We start from the raw sequence: 26,044 nt of genomic DNA on the forward strand, positions 1-26,044 counted from the left end.
CACAGAGAACATTTTTTTTGCTAATGCACATTCTTTTTGCCACTTCACAATCTTCTTTTGTTAATGGAGGAAATGAAGAAAAATTAAGCAAACTGCAGAGCTACAAAATCCATCCCAACGTCATTAACATTACAAAGAGTAAGGCTCCCTGCTTTTGCAAAAAGTTCAATTGGATTAATGATCCACTGCGTGGCTCCAAAAATTCAAACCATAATAGAAGCAACTTAACAGCTAATAGTATTAGGCCCTGTACAAAGGATAAATAAAGATAATTTAAAGTATACTAAATGTTACAAGAATGTTTTCATTCTGATATTTTATTCCTTGAAAAACAAGCATTAGAAACACATGCATTTCAAAATGTGCAAGCACAGTTACAGCACACCAAACTTCTGTATCTTAGCAGGGATACTGTTTTACAACGCAACTTCGATATTGATTTCTTGAATTGGTTTTGCTTCTTCATGAAATAACACTTCTTTGTTATTCATTTCCTACTGGGTAACACTGTGAACCTCAGTTCTAACAATGGCAGTTTAAGTTTGTGCATGATAATTTCCATAGTATTAATAAACAATTAGTAATGCAATATATTAATCTAAAACAAGAAACACAAGAGAATACTACGATATGACAGTTGAAGAGCTGTTTTATCAGCTTTGAAATCATCTGTAAATGCAGCTATATTTTAATGTTTCCCCGAGTATTGAAAGTTTTATATTGAGTAAGTGAAAGTTTCACAGTATGTCTCAGAGTATTGAATAGTGGACAGCTATTCTTAGAAATCCACCTCAACTGCATTAACACCTCTTTCTCTCACTGCATGCTGTCATCTGTCGCTCTGCTCATTGGCAATGTAACCCTCAGTGAAAAAGTAACCTATTGACCTTTGTTATTTTATTTTTTTATAGCCCTGAAATAGCTTCCATATAATATATAACCACATTACTTTGTCAAAAAAAGTAAAAATACCGTAACTAAAATTCCTTGTTAATGCACTTCACTGAATTCAAATCTCCCTTCACCTTTGCACAATTCTGTTGTGGTTCTCTCTCTTTTCTCCCTGAGGATACCGAATGCAATTATACTGTGGTCACTAATACTTAGTGGCTCAGATATTGTTACTTCTTAAGTGACCTTTGGCGTGTTTCTTCACAAGTCAAGTATACTTTTTCCTTGAACAATTTCTCTCAAGGAATCTGTTTCAGGAGGTGCCTGCTTAAAGCACTGCTTCTTTAATTCAAGGACTTTGCAGATGCAGTAGTAGTGCTCAGAGAAAGCTGATGGCTCGTACCGGATGCACACACCCTCCACGTTACTATCAGACAACAAACTGTGCCCACTGAGCCACAGACATGGAACCTGCCCACCGAACTGGCCAAGGAGAGAGGCTGCAAACACAGGACTACAGACCGCAGGCAGCTGCTCTTGAAACATGGAAAAGCTTTTGACATTCCATGACTAGAACTGAGACAGCATCGTCTATCTCCTGAGCACTTTAGAATTCCTACTGATCACTGTGCAGGGGTGTTACAGATAGGGCTGGTGTAGATTCTACACTCATCTTCCAAACAAGCAATGGTCCAGCTCTTTGGGAGCATCAGGCAGGGACATGCATAGGATGAAACAAACACTTGACATCTCCTAGGGATGCCAGTGCAGACAGGAGCTCAACACTGCCAAGGAAGTGTCAGCAAGCATTAAGAGGAGTGAGGATGAACAGCACTTATCAACTTACTGTCATGTCTCATTCTTTCCTTCATTTTTTATGACAAAGTTCACTGGAAGCCATGTCAAGCAAAATGAGCATTTTTACTTATCAGGCAGTAGGTAATAGGTTTGGCTTGACTGCTTTTCCTACCACCACCTTTCCCCCACCTGACCAAAACACTCTCTCTGGGAAACTGATTTAACACTCCATAAATATGCTACAAAGACTGTGCTCACAATACATGTCATGGTGTCATCACAACATTTCAACACTGCAACAGCCAACACTATTCAAACTCATAGTTTTTATGATTAGTGAAAAGCTAAACTCCCCCATTTTGAAGTGAATCCTTAAAATATAACAGGTTTTCTGTAAAATACAATTGAAGGTGTGGGATGTATTCCTACGGTCTCTGCTTTACTCATGTTGCTATCAGTCTTCTATCCTTTTCTAAACTGAGTTTTACCTCTATCATGAAAAGCTCTCACTCTGTATTTAGTTAAGAGGATTTAAATTGTCTTAGCCTATTAACAAATTGAAAGCCTGTTCTACTTCAATACTAAGTTCTCAGTTCAAACTTATTCACACACAGTGTTTTAAAAAGTCTTCTCCTTGACATGTAAGTACGCTTCCTTAATGACAAAATTCCAGTTTAACTTTCAGCTAAGAGATCAATTTAATTTGTCAATAGTTAATCATGTCACCCAACCTGGCTTTTAAAAGTGAAAAGAAAAAACCCATACAGAAGACACAAGATTATTTCAACTAGAGAAGAGAAAGACTAAAAGGCCCTGAACAAAATTGGATGAAAACACTTTAAAAAAACAACAACAAACTCTGTACAAAACAAGATATAACATTTCCAGGAGATATAACGTACTACAGACGCAGCGGCTTTAAAACAGGTATTGATAGTGAAAAGACTAAACAGTTATAAAAGTAAGCCCTGAAAAAGAAAAGTAACAACAAAAATCTCCAAGAGCTTTGTAAGATGTGTAAGCTCTCAAGTTCGAGCAACAACCAACCTTCAATTGGGAGTTAAAGAGGGTACTCTCTGTGGATGCAGGCTGTCCCATGACTGCCCTTCCTCCTCTGAAACAGAAGGTACTAACCATCGCTGGAGATCAGGGAGCACCATCATACCAAATACTACACTCCAACAGCCTCCTGCATATGGCAAGTCTGGTATTTCTATAGGAAAGGGAAGCTCATATGATGGAAACAAGCCACTGCGTAAGTGGTACTCCACCTATAATAGCCCACAGTCATTTAAACACTACTAATGAAAACAAATTACTAGTAAATGGACTCTTGAAATCTAAACTACTGACAGTTGGTAATAAATTATATACTATGTAGTATACTAACTATACTACACAGTCTGTTTTAATCTCTGCTACCTTTATTCATGGAAGTTACACAGCCAATTTTATCCCTTCTCTTTTGGACCACCTGCCCAAACTGAGTAAGCTGCAAGAAAAGTGGTGGGAAAATTGCAGTTCAAGACTAAAGCCAATGGTTATAAAGTAAGCCCAGAGTCTCCTGCCAAAGGAGGATTAATCGTGGGACCTTAAACTCGTGGTGACTGATTAGTATCTCTCAACCACACAAATTGGAAAAACAGTAACCGGAAGAAAGATTCATAAAGACATCAAGATAAAGACACTAGAAGATTTGCACTGGAGAGTATCATATGAAAAAGGCAATGTACTCTTTTGCATTAGCTGAAAATCAATAGTTGGGATCAGAACCCCGCAAAGAATCTTGACTGCTGAAACTGTCAAGAGAAGGCAAGTTTAATAAAGATCTTGCAAGGATGGATGATGATTACAGACTTGCTGGATGGGCAGTATTTCTTTCCCTTGATATCATTCAATGAGCATTCCCTCTACCTTTCTCCCCACTTACCATTTAGATCATAAGAAATAATCCACTTCTACAACGTCCATAAGTGCAGTTTTTAATCGTCTCAGAAGTGTTAGTGACAAATCTCCATATGAAAGATGATAAACAAAGACTGAAGTCAAACCATAAAGAGCACATTATTTCTCACTGCTCAACTTGGGTCATGGTACACTTCTGTAACACTTCATTTACTGTTCCCAGAAGAGAGCTGTCTGGAACTAACCAGAAATTACTCACGCCAGTAAAAAACTTTATTTTCTGTGGCTTGCTCAGGATCACATAGGAACACTGAAGTAGATCTTACCTCACTGGAATCAATAGGCGTTAAACATTAATCTAAATGGAAGCAGTACTGGGACAGGCAAAGCACATAGATGCTGAGACTCCTAAACCCCAACAGAGCTCCTAACTTTCTATTGATTTCTGTGCTTGAAAACTGAAACACTTTACTGAAACCAGAAGTCGGGATTGTAGAAATAAGTTAGCCTAAATACTTAGTTGAATTTCAGCTTTTGCAGCACATGCAGGAATAGAAGACCCTTTAATTGATTTACTGTTCCTGTTGCATGGACTCTACTTTCCCCAACTTCTGCCACCAATGAAGTGGTATTTAAAAGCCAGTATCTTCTTAAAAGACAAAGCCCTAATTCATCCTCAGAACCGCTTTAGATGGTGAACTCTTACTGAATGGATCAGCAAGAATCGCAATGGAAAAACAAAGGAAGTACAGCCTCATGCAATTAAAACCTTATCAAACAGAGAATCACAGGCAACTGTCAAAAAGAATTCTAATGGTTCATCTAAGCCTACCTCCTACAACAAAACCAAACAGCTGTCAGTTCTGAAAATAAGTTCAAATGGTTTCTTTGAAATCTCCCTGCAATGTTAACTCCTTACCATTCACCTGATACACTGTATACACACGGAAAGTGTATTCTCTTAATGCAGTCCAAGTCTTTAACTGACCTTTTTATTAATTTACGTACCAGAAAATAATCTTGTTACCCTTAATTTGGTTTCACTTATTTTATGCATTGCTCTGATTTTGTCCAACATGCTCTGGCAATTCTTGAATATTTACTTTTGATTTTTCACATTGCCTTTTGATTTTCAGACCACGGCATAGCACATGATTCAAACAAGTTATTCTCTTGCTGTAATTCCTATTCCTCCTTTGCTTTAGGTTATTTTGCACTTGAGTCTTTGGAACACAAAGCTCTTAATTTTTTTTCCTTGGGCACGTTTCCCACGCAGACTCGTGTATCTATTTTTTCAGTATAGTCTCTTCCTCTTTTGAAGACCATTATAACTGTTTTGCCCTTCACTTTGCTGTCACAGAACTAGGAATATTATTTTTCTAATGAATGACCTCATTTAAGTTGCCATTTCGGCAATGAGAATTACCTCTAGAGGAGAGTGTTTTCCATTTGTGTTCTCCATCTTGTATCAAAAAATTGTCACCACCACATTGTAAGAATTCACTGGACAAGACCTAAAATTTGCTATTTTCTACTCCTTGATGAAACCTTGCTAGTTTAAATCCCTTCATCTCACAACCTACATCATACAACTCTATATACTGATTAAAAAACAATACAGCTTTTGTATTTGGCCTTCCTGTATTGATGGCTCATACTAGGTATCTACAGCAGAAACTCCTGCTTCTCTCCCCTTCTATCACTGCCTAGACATTTTCAAGAAAGCTATTCTACATTTCAGAACAAATGTAAATGTCACACAGGACAAGCATTTAGCGGCAAGCTCCGTTTCCTGAATTTTCAGATCTTCATTTTGCTAAAAATCCTTCCAAACAATTTTTTGGAATTAGATAAAGACCAGAAATGCCATTACAGAGAACTCTGTTAGCCACGCTGTGAGCCTTAAGTTGTATGAGAAACACATGAATAGAACAGACTGCCACCAGATAGCAGAGAAAAGGACAAATAAAGTAATTTGTTACTTGTCATCGTGAACAGATACTTGAGGGTAGAAACACGTTTCTCTATTGCAATATGATGCTCAAGCTGAGAAAATCTGCAATGAAATCTAGGTTCTGGAATGGAGGAAACTTTGGTCGTTACAGTCCTTTCACCGTCCTTACGGCCCTTTGGTGCTCTCTCCTCCCAATGCCTGACTGCCACCTACAGTTCCTGCTCTGTGCTCATTATGTGTCCGACGACAGCAGGTACGTATAACAGAGTCATTAACTGAGACAGAAAGAGGCACATTCCAAGGGACCACTACTAAAGCATTTTTAGTTTTACCTCCTCCATAATACAAGGCCCAGAAATCTGCTACTGTTCTGGTTTACATAACAAACAGAAGCACGGAAACACTTCTTTCTTATTGTCCTCCAAGAAATTAGCTGAACTGTTTCTGCTGGCCTATCACAACCAAATTCAGCCTAAAGGAAGACATCTTGCCCAGTATGGAAACCTCAACATAATCTCTTAAAGTTTACTAAAATGGAAACTGGCTTAAAACAATCAATAATGTTAATAGTGCCAATAGCTATAAGGACTATCAATAAAGGTTGTCAAAAACATCAGTAAAGCTGGGAGGACTTATTAATTGTTTTGACTATCATAGGGCTCACTCAAAGAAACAGTGGAATTACAGTATCAAATCCTTGCTATTTCCAATACCCAAATTCAAGGATAATTGTTCCATTTTTAGAGTGAACAATTCTAAATTCCACTTAGAAGTTCAAAGTGCTGAATGAGATTAAGAAGTTGATAACTTTATGTATATAACTAGTGTTTCATATGATTTGAACTGATCATCTCTTTTAAAAACAAAATGTTATCTGATCCCGAAGAGAACAGTGAAGGTAAGGATTCCCTCGTTACAGGTATGGGAAGAAATACATTGAGACTGACAGAAATTTTTACAAAGAGGACAATGATTTGTGTCAATGACAATCCAGTTATTTCCCCTTGCTGAAAAAAAAGTACACATTCTTAGAGTAATAAGTGATATAAACTTAAAAGTCTGTTGTAAAGAAACCAAATCCTATGAAATTCCTAACCTCCAATTATGTGTGAGAATTTGCTACTTGCTTAAATTATCCTGAGTATCAGAAGAATTTAAAAAAAAAGAGAAAAATAAAGAATCCAGAAGTGACCCAAAGAACTACATACCATTAAATCTGACTGCTGGGCCAGACTGGAAGGTGATGTGTGATGGAACTGGTGGGCCTATTCAAGGGTTGATGTTATTTTTGTGAATTAATGCTTCACAAACCCCTTGGAGCTCCATAAGGCATCAATAAGCAGCTAAAAGTCATGCATTTATGCAATACATATACATTTTCAAAATTCTATAATGATCTCCCTCATTTTAGTTCTTAAAGAAGCTGATATGCAATAATAAATAAAGTTCTTAGATTAAAAGATAAGAAAGCAAACATAGCAAAAATGATCAGTTTTCAGAATGGAATGAACCTATCAATAGATCTTTCTAAGCATCAGTGTTGATAAATATGTGCTAAATAGCAGATACAAATGCTTTGAAAGAAAGTAGCAGACAAAGTTTGCTGGAGACAGAATTATTTAGAACAGCTAAAATTAATGCTGACAGCCAACACTGCCAAAGGATTTCATAGTAATGAAATTGATAAAACGGCAACTAATGCTCTTCAAGAAAAAAGCATGCTAATTCCACAAACTACTAGTAGAAAAAGAAGGCGGCCTACATAATTTAGTGCATCAAAAAATAGTACACTTCGTGTGTTCAGGTCTTAAAATTTTGATAAAGGAAACTTCCTTACTCTGAGTTTAAGCCAGCTAATACTGTTTTGATATGGCTTTACAGTATTTGCATTTGAAAACTGTAAGCTGCTTTTCATCTTGAAGTTAATGCCACTGACTGAGTAACAGAAGCCAAATAATTAATAACCAAAGCCACTAAACTTGCAGTCTAGTATTTGTACTGAACGATTTCACAAAATAGATCTTTTCGTGCTTTGATAGCTTGAAGCAGTAATTCTCACAAGGCACCCACCTTTTTGTCAGGTAACTTCAGACCTGAACAACAGTAAATGACATGAACATGAGTAAAAAGCCCAGGAGCCTTTGCTACCCCAAAGGCCATGCTTTGTTCCTGGTAATGTCTTAATGCCTTTGCACTTGGAAACATCCACAACTTCAGCCACCAGCAGCCACAGCCTGTCCTGCATTGCCTCAGTTCACTCTGGCTGAGTAAGAAGTCTGTGATCAAGGAGGACACTTATGCTTGAGGAGAGAGGGAAAGTACTGACTCCAACATGTTCTTGGGTTTACACTACTCTGAAACTTTCCTCCTCTTTACTTAGTACTGGTTCCAAGACTCCTTTCTGTGAGCACTACGCATTGCTCCAGTTTCCTGCACATGTGCTGTAAGGGAACGTTTGTTAAAAAAAACATTCCTCATGGATCTGATGAAACAAAAACTAACATACGGATTTTTGTACTCAGTAATCAGCCATAGGTGTTGGGAAGACTGCAAGTAGAGGTCATCATTAGATGAATCTTGCATTCGGCAGTAGTTTAGGGTTTACCTGAACTGCAGGTTGTTAAGTCACACTGTGACTATTGGATTTAATAGCTGCTAGTGGATCTATTATCTCTTAATTCATTTGTACTTTCATCTCCAAAGAACTGAGCATCAATGAAACCTGCAGTTTAGCTCTATATTCCTTAAGAAGGTACCTCATCCTATTTTTAAAGCTGCTGCCTGATCATTTTATTTCATAAGCCTGGGATCTTTCTTTGCAAAGAGTGAATAACTGTTCCTCTATTTGCCATTTGCCCCATTGCTTGGGTTTTTCTCTCTAATTTTGTATATCCTTTTGGAAGCGGGATGGCCAGAACTACATTCAATACTCAAGATGCAAGTGCAGTGTAAGTTTGATTTTTTTTCTTTATTTCTAATATACATACACATATATTTGTCCAACTCTTAACTTCGCCACTCAGAGCACTACCAAGCCAAGAGGTTGTATTTTCAAATTATTCACAATGACAGCAAGCTCCAGGAGCAAAACGTCAGTAACTACAGCTTATCACTGCATATGTGGAACCAGAGTTTGGCTGCATGCTGTCAAAAGTGACTCAAATCCAGAAATATAAACATAGATAGTTTGGAGGTAGAGCTGAAAGTTAAGTGTAAGATACAACAATGTAAATATTTGAAATAAGTGCATTTAGATATATCTACTGTGCCAGAGTGCTTTTATCAGACTGTCTTCACATCTAGACTACCTATCACCTGCACTATTAACATACAACCACATCAGCTGCCCTCTGCAACGAGAGGGGCCCAGTGTGGGCCTAAGCTCTTCCCCCATCTTGGGTGGGGATCTTATCTGTGTGTATAAATAAATACCTGATGGGAGGGTGCAAAAATGACGGAGCAAGATGCTTCTCAGTGGTGCCCAGTGACAGAAGAGCAGCCAGACAATCCAAACACAAGCACTATAGAGCATACCTGCGTAACCATTTCTGTAGTCAAGGCCGGAGGAAAAATATTATTGCCATTGCTAACAACAGGCCACAGGCATCATCACTGTGCCTGTGTTCACTGTGCACAGCCCTAGTCCTGGGCTGCTGGGCTAGTTATCAACGTGTTATGAGTACCTGGCTGTGTGAACTGAAGCTTGGTACCAGGCATCTCTCGTTATAATGCACAGTTCAAATGTGGGATGATCATATAATAGCTAAGGTCTTGAAAATATGCAATCTGTCTGATAAACTGATTTCAGCTAAGACCGATTGCTTTGTACCATTACTTTGTACATTACTATACCAATATACCCTCTTGTACTTTCTACAACATTTCATAGCAATTACAATAAACCCCAGAGGAGTTTTAAAAATACTGAGTACTCCTCGAAGGAAAAATAATAGATCTCTGTTCCACCATACTGGAAGAGGCTTCATATACCACAGATTCTTTGTTATGCATTCTTCTGGATAGCTAAAAGATTTAACCTACCAATATTGGAAGTAATAAATAGATAATTATTATTTTAAAACAGATTATTTATGCCTGTCCTGTTTCCCATGATTTTTACCAAATGTTTGTCCATGCAAGGGCAAACTCACAGCTACTTATTTTCCTTAGAATTCTAGAATTGTAGAATAATTTCAGTTGGCAGGATTCCTGTCAGCTACTCTAAACCCTTCCCAAAGCAGGGCCAACTAGATCAGGCTTCCCAGGTGAGTTTTGAGTATGTCCCAGGACAGTGATCCCACACCCTGGCTGAGCCCTTATGCCTCCAGTACTTGACCACCTCATGGCAAAAATGTTTCTCCTTATGTCAAACTGGAATTTCCCATGTTTCAACTCGTATTTGTTAACTCATTCTATTACTATGGAATTGCATGGCAAATCTGGCTTCACCTTCTCTCTAGTCTCTCATTTGAAGCAAGCAGTAAGATCTCCCTTTGGCCTTCTCGAGATTGAGCACCTCTGTTCTCTCAGCTTCTCCTCACTCAGGAGAGGGAGGACTCTACTGAAAGACTTCTGAAAATCCAGGTAGACTCTTAACCACATCACACTTATCCACATTTCCTGCTTCAAAGAGCTTCAAGCTCTCTTTCATATAAATCGTGCACCAAGGACATTCACTTCAGTGTCCATCCAAGGACATTCACTTCAGAAGTCCATCCTTCCTTCCACTTTCTATGACTGTGCTTGTCCCACCTACAGGTTCACACTGGCAAGACAGCTCAGCAGTGACCCACAGACACACCGTCAACCTTCAACACCCTGTCATACGCATTTTTGCCAAAGCATATTTTCTTTATCAGAGAAACAAATTTCTTGTTAGTCAATGTCTACATTTCTTCCAATATATAAAACAAAACTCCATAAAACATGGTACCTCCACTTACCAGGAAGTTAGGAGGCAAAAGACAATCACAGGAGGATTATATAGCCAGGGTCCACCCTCTTTCCCTCAGTCTTTCTGCTTCCCCTGATGAAGTATTGCTCCTTTCCTCAGTCCTCTGTTACTCTTATTTCTAGCCCTATTTCTCAGTGTTTCTCAGAAGGAGTAAAGAAGGGAAGATGAAAGAGAAGTCCTAAAAAAAATTATAAAAAGAGAAGTAATTATCTAGAGATCCTCAACTGATGTGACAGGCTCTAGACTCCACAAAAAACAGTATCTAAGAAAGGAAACAAAGCAACAGCAAAGAAAGAGAAACAGAATCCTTTACAGCATCCTTCCTCCCTCAGAGCAACAGGCCAGGCCTTTCGGTGGGCTGTGCCACACCTGAGCATTGCCAGAGATCTGACAGAACTCAGCAGGCCAAAAAAACCAGTGTCCTGCAGCTGCTGAGGGACCACAACGCTCCGCATCTCCTTCACCTGCCTCTTGTCCCTTGAGACAACTGAGCTTGCTTTATTTACCTCAAGCAAGCTTCATGTTAACTGCATGAGATCTTTTCAAATATGGTTCTGAAGAAATACACTTGGTACAGGTCCTCTATAATTTTACTTAAACTGCTGCTCCAATATGTGGAAAGAAAGGGTAAGGCCTAAAAGGAGCATCTGCATCTATACAGGGACAAATCTTATTAGCGATGGCACCACCAAACAGACCAAAATCACTCCAGGTTTCCCAGAGCTGATCCTTACTTTTCCGAATTCCCCAGTCACCACTCCGAGAGCCACCAGGCAAATGCTGACTGGTATCAGCCCATATAATTTGATGAAAAAAAAATCAGACATGTTAAACAACAACAGTAAAATAGACACTTTGTAAGCACTGCAAATAGAGCTGCAGTAGAAAGTGAAGAACTTTAACAGACGATTTGATGAAAGCTGGCATGCTTCATAAAATGAGACTGGACATACAGAAACATCTTTGAAACAACTTATATCTAAAGCATTTGATTTCCCTCATTAAATGAAAGCCACCTAAAGCCAATACGCTTTATTAATCTGAAAGAAGGAAATAAGACTTGTGTGCATTTCTGCCTGCTTAATAAATTCTCAATTGTTTGTTTAAAACAAACCTGACTGATCTTGGATATAAAATGTCCCCATAAATTTTACAAAAGCAAGTAGTTGAATAGAAGCCAAAGAGGTCATTCAGGCACAGTATGAACCATGACCTCAATCTCTGTTAATCTCTCTCAGCCTCTGACTGAGGCTGGAGAAGGACAGGGACACTTATGTTGTGAATGCAGCGGCTTCTTCAAGAAAAGCTTCACCTGGAGCACACCAACCTCTTCCCCAGCAGTGTTTGTCTATATAGCTTATTTAGTTTCCAAAAAGTTACAAGCTTCTTCAAAATCTTTTTAAGAGTTACATGGCATTCAGAACATCATCTCATAAAGAGTATCTGACACTTCATGAGCAAGTTCAATAGCTTTTGTATAATTCAATGAAGTCGATCAGCACAGATACACTGGAAATCACTCTTCCTTAGTTCTGCTTCTCACAAAATCACTTACTTAGAATATATTAAAGACTAAAGCATTTACTGGCCATGATCTGTGAAAAGACGATGCAAAAATCAGCTGAGCTGGCTCAAAGCAATGCCTTTATCTTTCTTTCTCCTCATTTAATAGTATGCAAGATGAGAGAAATCCTTCTTTTTCACATAATTATTTTTCCTGCTTTGCTAGGAAAAAAAATTCTGTTTTCTCTTATCTGTCAGCTCCCTCCCATATCCCTTTTTACTTTTTGACTATCTGAACACATATACGGAGGTTTTTCTTTGGCTAAGGAAATACAAATAATTTGAGAAATCACATGCAAAAAAATTACATAATCTTTGTGCTTAGAAACTAAAGCAGAAATTAAGAAGTGCTAAACTTAAGATGTTCTGTGCAACCTTGACAATGTTTCTTTGTGAGTCAACTTTGATGAGTCACCAACTCATACAGCTGTCCACTATTCTGTCTAGCTTCATTAGCCACAGAAAATTGAACAGTTTTGGAAGTGATTAGGAGTTGTGTAGGTGAAATTATTGTATCTGCAATGTGTGCAGCTCTTATTACAGCCAATGAACTAGGGAAGGAAGTGCAGGAAGAAAGAAGGTGGTCTTACAAGAGGAACTGATTAGGATGCTGCAAAAAGCTATTTTCTTTCACTTCTGAGTTCCTATAAGAGCCTGGACAATTGAAACTATTTCAAAGATGGTCCATAACAGCACATTCTCCATTTTCCAGGCAGTCTTATGGATGAATTTACAGAAGTGCAGCACACATACAATTGTAATTGCACGTACACTGACTGTAACGCCGTCCTTCAAGTATGTAAAAAACCCTAAACTTAAGAAAAAGGGGAAAAGCTTAGGGGAGTCAGCCCTTCCTTATCAGAGAGGATAAAGAAGAGGGCTTAGGCTAGAGTCCTGCTTTTTCCTTGCTGCAAATATATATCTATTAAACAAAATGAAGAACTTCAAGTTTCCATTCCATGAACTTTAACAAATCTTCTAGGTACCCCAAGTCTAGTCATTAAGCAATGTGAAGAGAAGGAGTAGAAAATCAATACCAGCCATGGTTTAAACATGTAATATGCCACAGGGAGTGGCACAGATACCGTATCTGCTGTCTCAAAAGCTTTTTATATCAATGACTCTGTGCATGGATTAGCCATTTACAGAGCAGAGACAGGATCTTTATTTACAATGGATTTACAAAGAAAAACTAGATGAAACCCTATAGAAAAAAGCCCTTGAGGAAAATTACTTTTTTTTTTTTTTTTGGTAAGTGGAACTTGGCTACTATGGAAAAGTAAGAGGAAGCATCATATTAAAAGTGAAGTTAAAACACCACAATGAATAGTTGCTCAACATGTTTTGGCATGGGTGAGAGAACAAGGAGCACATACTAAAGCCAAACTCAGTAAAAGTCTGGATATGCTTATAAAAAAATATAATGTAAGAGGGAGCTGTCACCTCAGAACTAAGAAAAGAAACTGCTGGAACACACACAGATCACAAGTGTTGACAAGAAAAATATAAGTGGGAATGTAGAAAAAGGAGCAGAAAACTGAGAAAGGTCAACATATAACTTGTTTCTCAACAGTGTATGTCTAGGATTCACTAAGGAGTATTTGAGAGCAAAATGTAAAAAAAGATACACCTATGTAAACTTAATAATACCAGAAAAACAAAACTTTACATAAGTGATAAAGCAGCAAGTACTGAAAAGAGTGTTGAAAGACAAATAGTAATAAATAGCGAATGAAATACAAGAGGGAATGAAGAGTTTAAGTACATTAATTAACACAAAGATAGTGGACTCAAGGGGAAAAAGTAATCAAGTACCACTAAGGAAAAAGGAAAGAAGAAAAACACAGAGGAACATTACAAGTATTGCAGGTTTAATCTAGAAAAATGGCTTAAATCCTTATTTACAATCTCCTTTCAGATTGTTTTGGATCCTCTACCTTTCAAATTTTAGTATCAAAATTAGTTGAAATGGCGTGTTTTGCTCAAATTAAAAATGGCCCTGTAAATACATGCAGTATTATCATGCCTAATACTATCCTTTGTAGATATCCAAATGTAAAACACCACTTATGCAGTCACAGAGTAAAGCAGTCACCTTACTCTGGTTGTGTCTTACAGCTTGCCAGAAAAATCTTTAAAGTGGGAAAATACAAAGCAATACTTGGGTAAAATAAAATAACCTACAGCTAATGTTTTGTTTTGTAAAGAGCATTTAGTCTGCTCAGTATTTTATAACAAATTGCTCAGAATATTTTTTTTCCCCTTTTTTTTTCTCCCCGCAGTTGTCAGCACTTCAGGTAATCTTTCCTTTTAAGGTCTCTCAGTGTCCCCTCTCCCCCATTATCAGTTTAAGATATCTGGAGGCCTTAATATCAGGATGTCTTTACTGTAATATGCTCATATTTTAAGTTTAGTCCTGAATTTTGTGTACAGGACTCATTATTTTTGGCATAACTGCATTCTCAGCAGTAACTCCATGTCAACATAGACTCTGTCTAGTAATTGCTTTGTTGTCCTTCCCACATGAAATTTTCCTTGAAGTCCACAACAAAAACACCAAAGGATGTTATGCTATGGATCAACTGCTTGATGAGAATATTCAAAAATCGAGTTACATGTTAAATTTCTGGCCCTGTTCAGCAGTCTATTCTGGCTATCATTCTGCAGCAGTTTAAAGCAGCCCCACAACACACTCACCAGATAACATGAGTACGCTGCTATTTCGGCTGCTAAAGCAAAGCCAAAGCACTGGGATGTACACCCGTCTGCCTCTCTCTTCTCCTGCCCCCAGGCCCATCCGTGTGGATGTGCCCTCACAGAACATAGTCCTTTCTTGTCACTTTTGGAATCCATTTCCTTTTGCCTTATATTTTCCTGCATTTAAAGGCACAAGTTTACCTTGTCATACCTCATTCCACTGTTAACAGATGTTTCAGTTTCCTCTTCTCATTGAATCTTCCCTATTAATGAGATCTCATGCACATCATTCATTTTTTTCTAGGATCTTTAGTACTTTTTTGCTGTTATTACAGGCTGATAAGAACTAAAAAGAAATGCATAGAGGATTGGCCATTTTCAAAATATCTGCCACCTTACATTGTTTCAATGAGATCAGAGTCTCAAAATACCTAAGGCTTAAATGCATTTTTCAAAATACTGCCATGTCTCTCACTGTTTCTAATTCGAATGAACTGCAAGCTTTGCTCCACACAGGTGGGCAGAGAGGAACGCTACCGGGGTGAGGAGCGCAGATGCTCGCCTGTCCCAAGAGCAGCTTGTTGAGTAGCCTTCCTTCAGAGCATGAGGAAACATCAGCCACTTCCTAAGGGCAGTTCTGGGTGTATTTCCCTGAAAGAAAGCTAGGGGATATCCATCTGTGCATCTTAAATCTAAAGCTCAGCCCTGCAGTTTAACTTGTCTCACATCTTCACAACTCAGTATTAAACAGTATTGTGCTTGATTTTATACCCTACCATAATCAGAGCAAAGCCAACGCAAGTAAGCTCAACCATTAATACTGTATGCTGCAATAAATACACTTCACAATCAAAACAGTGCACTATACTAATATGCATTACTTTATACTGTACTATACTACTATTACTCTACTACCCAGTTGAGATCAATTAACTTACTCTGTATATGTTAAAATTCTTCCTTCCCCAACCTCTGATTATTTTTTCTCCCTAAGATGTATTAAACAACTCTGTAATCACCGAGTTAACGTTTACTAAGCTACCATTCATGCACAAAAGCACTGTCAAAACTAAATCCAACTGGAATTTTATATCCCAGTTAAGGAGGTAAAAGAAACAAGTATGGCATTATATACAGAATATGCAAAGCAGCACTACAAAGTAATCACTGACCAAAGTATCAGACGAGCAGAGCAATAAAGTAACGTACCAAGTTAAGCTAATTGACAACTGTTACAGGCCACGGACACCCTGTCTTTCTCAAGACTTTTTCAAGCTTATACCCAACAGTCAGGACTCCTCTCTGATAACACCCTGCAAACTGCTGAACCCAGCTGCCGGCCCTTAACAGCAAACTGCTTACATCAAGGCCTCATTTGAATGCAGGTATCTCACAAACTTTGGGTAGAAGTTGGCTGTCACAGCTGAGCTAGCTGGTAAGAACCATGGGACCTAAGATTAGGTCATAAATATCATATGAACGTAGTTTCGCTCTTTGATCTTAATGGATGCTTTTTTAATACAAAGAAATGAAAAAAAGTATTAGACAAAATGGTTTGTAAGTGCCTATAACAGGCATGGGCTGGTATCTTCCCTATTTGCAACACTCTTCTGTAAGCAGCTACAAGCCAACCAGACAGACAGGACATAGAGAGTGTTAAAAATCTTCAGAGGTCAAGTTTACTCTCCCACCACTAAAAAAAAAAAAAAAGTGCCTGTTTGACAGAATCAAATGTACACATCATAAATTAAACTCTAAGCCATGGATTTAGTCAAAATTGTCAAAAAAATATATTCAATAGTGAGCCATAGGATGTAAGGGAGAATAAGCTGTACTCTGCATACCACAGCAGTAAGTCAAATTTCTGCATCAACCTTCGCTATCTTGATGCTAGCCTCAGAAGACTGGAGTTTCCAGTAAAAAAATAAGAAAAGAAAGAATTACATTAAGAACAAATCTTGAGAACAAAAAGCAAACCAACTCATTCAGGTTTTCTGTATCATTATTATTAAGATTAAACCCTTTATAACTCAGATCAAGACAGTTTGAATCTCTTACGATTCCTTGATTAATCAGGACTTAAAATTCCAATCTGTTACTGAAATACCCACAAGTGGCACCAGGAATTGACTGACATATATTTTCTTCTGTCTATTAATGGAAAGGATTACATCTTCTAGAAGCAGATTCAGTGGTGAATGGTTGAAAAGACAGTTCAACGGCTGCTTGGAAAATTACAAATCAAAGCACTGCCAATCCATACATTTGATCTTCTCATAATTCAGAGCAGAAAGCTACTCTGTCACTGGTCACCCAACTTGCCAAATAATAAAGCAAGATATGAAAACAAACTTATACTGTCTCCCTGAACCTGAAAAGAATCTGGTTTGCTGATATTCTACCAATAGTGCCATACCACAGTGAAATTATGATTTCTAGTCAGGTATAATAGTTGAATTTATTTTCTTCTCTCTTTAAAAGCAAATATGTTAGTGTATGTGATTTCTACTTTGAAATGCAAAAATCAGTTAAGATTTTTGTTTTGTTAGGTCACAGTTTTAGAATAACCACCTCACTGCAGAATAGAAGTAACTTGTCTTCAAAGGCTCTAATTAAATAATTTTAATCATTTCCACTATATTCCCCACTGATGCTCACTTCACAAGAACTGAGAATCTTCAGGGGGCTCTGAACTATAAGTAAAACCTTCAGACAGGAAATTCTTGTTACAAGACTTGGAGTTAAGAGTAGAAAGGACACTTAGTAACTTGACTGGCCCAGCAACTGTTGTCATTCCCATTCACCTACAGCTTCAGAATCCAAAACTGACACAGGCCACAAGATCAGAGAGCTGCAGACTTACAGCTGCAGTTAGGATGGCATTGGATTCAGTGCCTTTTTCGGTTATCAAAAAAGTTTGAGGACTCTGGTTGAGCTCATTACAAACAGCTGTCATGTGAGCAATATCCTTGGAACCAAAGGAGCTCCCTACAAATACCCTGTCGTACATAGAGCCACTCAGTACAGTACGAATTCAACGGAAAGCACATACGCTCTGGTTGTCAAGATTTGCTCTTTCTTTCAGTTCATAACTTTGGAAACAAGAAGGGGACTCTTGATAAATCCAGCTGTAACTGGAAGAAATTATTCATGTTGTTATGGGGATTCATGGAAATATACCTGACCTCACCTGGTGTGGTAAATTTTATATTTTTCGGTCTTCTCCACCATAAGGAAAAAACTAGTTGTCTAAAAGGCAGCCTGTGAGAACACAGCAGTAACAGCAATCTTTTGTTAACCTCAGAAGATGCTCTTTTCTTGAAATGCATCTGCCTCCTCTTCATCAGCGGGAAAAAAAAAAGTCACTTTGAATGGCTAATTAAACTGACTTGAAGAATACAAGGTGCAAATCAAAACAGGGGGCAAAAACGGTTTGGATCAACAGAGTAGAAAGCTGCCATGCATTTATGTCACCACAAATTGAAATTCCACTACAACCACCTAATCCACAGAACTATTCTCTGCTAAACTATCTGGGAAAAAGGTATTTATTTCCATCAAATATATGCATAATCTCCTGTTAATAGTTCTCAGTTCAATAAATATAATGCTACTTAGCAGCATTGCTAGGTCCCTCTGCAATATCCTTATTATACAGTTGCATAATTAAAGTCACTTGCATGATATTCCATTTCTCTATATAAACCATGTGATTTACTTATTAATCAGTTTTGGTCTCCCAAAATGAAAATTTAGTCCCTTCTTTTAATAGCTGGCCATATAGCAATTTTCTCAATAGCTTTTGTGCAGAACTGCTTTACCACATTACTTTGTTCTTATGTTTAAGAGATGCCAGTACACTGCAACAATACGGCTTTCTTTTAGAGAGAATGGATCATCTTCTGTTTTCTTCTAGATACCTTATTTAATTCATTAATTTTGTTGATATCCACCTTCCTGGACTCTAAAGTATTACTTTTACCTCTGCCCCCAGAGGCAAATTAAACCCCTGTAAAACTCCAGCCTGTCCTCTCTCTGGAAGAAAAACTGTCTTTAATGAAGGTTATGTACTTTTTCTGGTAGTCCAATGATTTTATTCCTAAATTGTTTCTAAGTCTAGGAGTGTGATCTGATCATGTTCTGATTCTCACTTCATTAGTTTATTTCAGGATGTCCTTTTTGGACATTTGTGATAATACTTCCAAAACAATTTTTAGGACATAGTAGACCAGGGGTTTTTTTTTCCTGTTTGGGGGTGGAGGGGCTGGTTTTGTGTCTGCTTGTATCTGGTTCTGCATTTGGATGACAGAGAAACTTTTGGTAAGAGGGACTCTCTAGTTACCCCGTTTACAGCCCTGCAGAGTTGTGTAAACAGAAGCTCAATTCAATCTCAAAAATAAAACTGTGATTTGATTGAGCTGCAGCCTGTAAGTTACAAAAATGTTGACGGCTTTCCTTAAAAATGCTTGACGGAGAACTTGCTGCATTTCAACTAAAACTGTGCAAACTCTTAACAGCCCTCTGTTCAAACATGTAACTCCATTTCTCATAGACGACCACAGGAGATGTGGTCTATGTATTTAGCATCCTTTTGCTTGAGATACCTATCCATCATTACCCACGGTAAGAAATGATACCAGATCAATCATTTACTTTTCAGAAATTTACAGTATTCATTAACTGCTCTTTCCACACATTGATAATCCAAGCAGATTATTAATTTTTAGGCAGGCATCTTATTTCAAACAGTTTTAAAGAACTTCTTGCTGTTTAGTTTTACTAAATTTCAAGAGCAATCACTTCATAATGTCAACAATTCTTTTTAAACCACTGATATTTTTTGATAGAAATTTATCACCACTACCTCTTATCATGGAGCTACCTGCATTACTTTGCGGTTCAATTCATACAGTTGGCTAAATAATCTTGATCCAGGAGTCTGTGCTGGGAATAAACACGGTCAATAGGAAATTTATTCTTGTCATACTAAATTAGATCTGAAGTAAAACTTGGTTTAGTGGCTTAATCCTTGAGAATTTGGGGATCTGATAGTTTCTAGAGTCTAAAAAAAAGGTTATTTCAAATAACAATATTACTGGCTGTATCTATGTAGTTAAATATATCTACAATAAATTTTCACTCCCAAAAGATGCGAAAAGTATTTCTAGGCCCTTTTCCCATTATTACAATTTCCTAAATCACATCAATTTACAAGTTATCCAGAACACTTATTTCCATAACGATGAAATAAACAAAATAAATAGTAGACATTGTGGTAAATCTGACAAACTACCTTAAAGGTATTTCAAAAGATGATGTTATGACTTTGTAGAAGCTTATTTCCACAACAGATGGTGCCTATTAAAACTCCACAGACTATTCCTGAAAGAAAAGGCTTTCTAACCAGTCAAAGGTGTTTTAACCTCGTAACTCCTGAGTTCATCCCTTTATGAAATCAGGCAGTTTCCAACTGAAATACCCAGGACCCAATGCTACAGGTGGAGAGTATGAATACCAGTTGTTCTAAGCTGAAATTTAAGCTAACGGTGTTAAGTGAAAGAAGCATGAAACCCTCTGCTGCTCACTTCTCAGCTGATGACAGTTATCCAAGAACTGGGTTCAGCTTTGCTCGGGGTTATCAGTTCCTTATTTAAACAAGGCTACAGAGACTGCTGGCAAGGGAGCTCCTCACTGTTCCTGCACAACTGGTTAATAGTTTTGAGTAACTCCCTTTTCCACCCATCCAGGTACCCAAGAGCATTCCACCATGCTTCTTGCTCAATGCAAATAAGGAAGAGACAACAACATGAAGGCAAAGGCCATTTACACCAGTCTTCCCTGTAACGGATTTGACCCTGGCAGCGCCAGAAAATGCCGTAACTTCCAGTTAAAAGGAGGTGAAAATTGTAAGGTTTAGCTGGTCATGGTTCAGGTTAAAGACAACTGAGGCAATATAATCAGATTGATATAAATGGGGAATCAAGTAGGTAGTAGCGGAAGGTGAGCAGGATTGTATCTGCATAAGAGCCCACGTCTTCCAAATTTAGATGTATCTTCTTTGAAACCCAAGCTGCTCCTCTTCTTCTATATCTAGCTACTGTTAAATGCTTACAGATTAAGAGAATACTGAATTTGTTTTAACCACTTTCTTTGTGCCAGAGAATAAGGCTTTTTTATTAGGATGTAGACCTTTTTAATCATCCCTGTCTTTTTCTCTTCAAAAGTAATTACTGAAGTGTGCAGTAGCATTGAACTTAATAAAATAAATCTACAGCTTCCTCAATGCAAAAGAGAGAGAATCATAATTACAGTGTTTGCTGAGAGAAATGTCTTTTTTGGAATTTAATTCCTACCCTTGGTCTGGAAAAAGTCTGACTGAACCTTCAGCAGAATTCGCATCTTTGGGAAGACATGAGGACCCTTCCTATTTGTAATTCAGTAAGAAAGTGCTAAGATCTAGTGGTATTTGATTGCTTTTCATAATTAGTTCCTGTCTTCACAGAAAGTACCATCTACATCATCTAAAAAAAATCCAGCAATGCACCTAATGCATAGAGACAAATTCGTATACAGGCATAATTTGCTTGCAAGTCTTAGAACAATACTGTCAAAAAATGAAACTAATGCTTCTTCTTATCTGCTTAGTACAGAGGTATCCCTCCTGGTACAAATTTGTATTATACAGAAAACAAACTAAGCATAAATAAGGAGGAAATGACACAGATCTGGCTGATACGACAGCAACTATTCAGAATCATTAACACCAAGAGTTATTTATTGCTCTAATTTTTAAAAGTTGTAGCATTAAAACGTCATCGATCTGAGAGAGACATCTCAAATAGTAACTTTGTAGTCACACGAGTAGTACCATTTTCCAGATCAATATGTATGTAATTAAATGAATACAGTGGAAAACAAGTAGTACTATTTGAAAGCCTTACACAATTTATCTCCAATGAGCAGTGCCAAAAATAATTTTACAAGCTGTGAATTTACTAAGTAGTACACAGGAGTAGAATGCAGACTTTGTTCCTTGCTTACAAGGAGTGCTTTCATTTTCAGCAGAGATTTGAACATATTATATAGAACTGGCAGTGCAGAACTTGCTCTTAGACTATCATTTCAAAGGTAATTTGTCTTTCTTTACATTATGTATTTGCTCTAAAATATTCTAGCATCGAATCTGTCAATTAATTCAATACATTTACTGTAAATTATTTGAAAGTTTATATTAATTCATATTAATAAATTAGTTAATAGCTGATTTTAAGTCAGCTTATTTTTGGTCTGCTGTCATACTTGAAACATGACTAGTTCAATATATTCGGGTAGCAAGTAATAAAGAAAAATATGTTTGGTTTAAATTACTGTCGCTCCTGTTACCAATTCACAGGGTGAAACCTTGGACTGAAGTCAGACCTCGGCACAACAGCAGGTATTTCATTCAGATTTTGAAACCACAGACCAGTACGTCCTTCATTCACGTCTCCTGTACCGAAAGGTCAGCAAATTCCTGCATTTTTTTCCCCACTAGTTTCTTTAAGTAGTAGGATGCACCTTTTGGGAAACAGATGCCATTAGTTCACAAGTGGCTATAAAATGTGATGTGCTACTTCAAGGCTTTTTTTCACTTTCAGATCTGATTCCCCTCCCCTCCCCCCCCCCCCCCCGCCCCAAGGCTTCCCATCCCCAGAAGAGTTAGGGAGATGCAAAGCTTAAAAGAACCAAAGAAAAATATTTGTAGCCATTCTTCCCATAGCCATATACACTTTGAAGAGCTAAAGAACAGAAAAAAAATAGTAAGGAAGAAAGAGTACATTAAGATGAAAAGTACAGATACCATTCAGCAGCAAACAGTAAGAAATATTGAAAACCTGTTTGGTTTAAAAATGATACACACAACAACTAAAGCTTTAGTTTCACAAGTATCAACAAATACCAACCATTTGCACTTTTCCACAAAAAATTATTTTGATGTAACCATATTAATTGTCAAGTGTTTGATATGAACTTTTTAACCTTACCTATCTTCATTTAAAAATCTGAACTGATGAAACATCTAATGCATGTGTGGTAATCTGATTTATCTTCCACCCAAGCCAGTTAATAACTTGCATCTTATCTTCAGTTTGAATTTTATAAGCTTTCACTTCAAGATAAACACCCTGTAAAAATGACCTCAAGGCTCAGAAACAAGAAGTGTAAAGTTCAGATCTGTTTTATCTACACCACACATGAAATTAAAATTAAGCCATTTCCATCTTTCAGTCTTACCTTCCCATATTTGAATGTGGTTAACAGCACGTTTTTAACTGCATCATATAGTTATTGGCGGTGTATTTATTTCTGCATACTATGCATATGAAGTATTTTATAAATCCTCGACATTACTATGACTTAAATAATGAGTAAGTATAATTTTTTTAATGTGTATTAGTCCTTTAATTTGCAACCTCTACCCTATCCTACTTTGCAACTTCTACCCTACCCTTCTACTCACACACTAAAAAGGGATTTTGCTGAAGAAACTGTAAGAAAGCATATTTTATAACCTTAATAAAAATTGACTCCAATGCAATGAAAAGCATTATTTTCTAATTTGTTGAAAATATGAAATGTTTATGATATCAACTTCTTAATAATAAATGCCTGAAGAGATAAAGCTTTTTAACACATGCCGAAGTCAGCAACATTTCTCACTAACGATTTGCAGTTCCTTATGAAAGGACCATTTGCAGGAAATTATATTTATCAAGCAGTCTTCTTCCCATGCTCAGTAACATCCGTCTGTACAGAGCGATATTATTCCACTGATCACAAAACAAAACTCTGTACAAAAAAAATGACAGAAGACTAATTTTTTTTAAAACCATTACTCTACTTACAATGTTATACCCCCTATTAAAATACTATTAATTAGAGTAAATAACACTATTTCCTGGCTAAGTTGCCTTCTGAAATCCTGTCCAACAGCAAAGCAAGCAGTTGCTTATTTCTTTTGCCAGTCCATAAATGGTCACTTTAAGGTGCTTTTTCCTGGTTTCAGTGTTCAATTTCCTTTGGCAAAACAAAGATCTTTTAGTTTGCCCTTAATTAAGAGCATAGAACATTAATAAAAATTCAAAATGAGCATGCATCCAGCCTTCAAGCAAGCTAACCCGTAACTCCTGCACTTGTTGACTCAGTTTGCAGGATTCAATCACAGAATTTTTCAGAGGATCTTACTAGAATAGGTGAGGAACAACCAGAGATTCAAGGCTCAAGCTGGAAGCCAGTGTGGTTGCCCAAGTGACTGATTCACAAGGAAAAATTCCATAACCATGTCCCGCTTTAAGTACTGGGCAAAAAGTTCATACAAAGATTCCTGCTTACTCACAACTAAAAAACCCAACGCTGAACACCACCAGCAATCAAGGTTGACAGCTGCCAGTTTGAACCTTCATTAACGTTTGTTTCCACACAATAACCTAAAGAGAAGATTTTGAGGGGAAAAATAAGATATAAGAAGCATCATATAAAGGAATTTCACCTGCTTCCTTCCCCAAGTACTCCTAAAAACAACTTCAGTGTGCCAAGTCCCAAAACCACTTAAATGGAGAGCCCCTTACAATCCAGAGAAGGCTACAACACTGCTGAGAATTTAACCGTAGGGGAGTTTCACCAGTTTTGTTCCATCAGTACGTGGTGTCTCAGAGCTGTTTGACAGGCTAGTAGCGGAAGCAGTGCTCAAATCACATCTCAAAATCTGCTTAAGAATGTACAGGTTTCTGGCTTACCTCTCAGAAAATAAATGAAAGGGAAGGAGTGGGAGAGAAAGAATGGGAATAATTTCACTATATACTTGAAAGTAGTCAAGTAGCTCTCCTCTTCAGCTATGAGATACCTTTTTCCCCTGCAAAAGAAAGCTGCTTTTCTTACATGGACTCAATGGGTTGGTTTGTCCTTCACAGCTTAAGAGGCTGTTTCAACCACTAATTGTTTCTGGTTAGGAAAAAAAAAAAAAAAATTTATTCCACAACCATGACTCTCTGCCTTTAAAATGTAGAAGGGTCAGAGTGCTTGTGGGGTTTTCTGTTTGTTTTATACCAATAACAGAAGGAAAAACCAGACAGCAATGCAGATACCCAGGTCAGCTCTAAATCCACAGAGCTCCAGAAATGGAAACAGCCTGGTTGTCATAGCAGCGAAGCATGATACCTGAGCTAATTACTCAGTCTGAGAGGCAGAGCTAATTAGCCCAGATGCAGCATCATACTGACACAGTTATAATCCTTCTGGGACCTGGGCACGCATATTGCTGATTAGACATTTCAGCTTGCTTACAACTAGCTCAGAGATCTCAGCATACTATGCTGTGCTTTACATAAGTGCTCAAAAAAAGAAAAAAGGAAAAAAATCAAAAACATGTTGCTACAAAGATGAAAGCAATAGAAAAGAACTCTCAAAAAAACCCAGAAAACTGTGAACACTGATCTGCAAGTCTTCTGCAAGAGAGAAGGATGCCTGTATCCACAATGCTACAGACCAAACTACAACATTTGAAATGGAAATCAGCAGTCTTGATACACTTCCACTCTCAGCCAAGTGAAAGTTATTTAAAAAAATCATTTTATCATTATGACAACCTAAATTAAAAAAGTTCCCTGTTATCTAAAAATGCAAAATCCTAACTTAAGTTTCTGACAGAGAAGTAAGAAGTTAAATACAACACCACCTGCTTTACACATTGTGAATACTGTGGAAAATAAATACCTACTACCAACAAACAAACAAACCTGGTTTTTTCAAGGACTGGAAACAGCATTTATTTACTGTTTTTCCAAGACAAAAAAGTATTTTAAAAAATAACTTTTTCGTCTAAGGTACTGATACAAGATCCTCCCTCTAGAAGGAGCAATGCATTTAAAAGGGTAGGTTAACCATTTTTCTGCCACAAAAACAGAATGTAACATCATGGACAAGACTACACAGACAAACTGAGAAAGACAGGCATTTCTGTTGGTATTCTTGAAGAAAAAAAACAGCAAGATAAAGGAAAAATTCTTTAAGAAACTATTTTCACTTCTTTGTAATCAAAATCCGCAAAGGCAACAAATGTACAGATTGAACAGGCAACCTAGTGGAAAGATGGCATGAAAAGTGATTTTAACTCCCATGCAAATGTAATTATTGAATTGAGATGCTTTTGGCAGTTCAGTAGGACAAACTTCTAATTTATACCAAATGATCCTTTAAAAACCCGGAAAGATTACTAAAGTCATGCTAAAACCAAATCTCTCATG

General features: G+C 37.4%; 1 protein-coding gene across 2 annotated transcripts in view; it reads right to left on the minus strand.

Annotated features, from left to right (window-relative positions):
• Window positions 1–26,044, minus strand: part of STAG1 (STAG1 cohesin complex component) — a 203,465-nt gene that overhangs the window by 97,868 nt on the left and 79,553 nt on the right. The gene's annotated exons all lie outside the window — the stretch shown is intronic.

Source organism: Strix aluco, chromosome 9 (genome assembly GCF_031877795.1).
Source record: "Strix aluco isolate bStrAlu1 chromosome 9, bStrAlu1.hap1, whole genome shotgun sequence".
In the NCBI taxonomy this organism is placed as follows: Eukaryota; Metazoa; Chordata; class Aves; order Strigiformes; family Strigidae; genus Strix; species Strix aluco.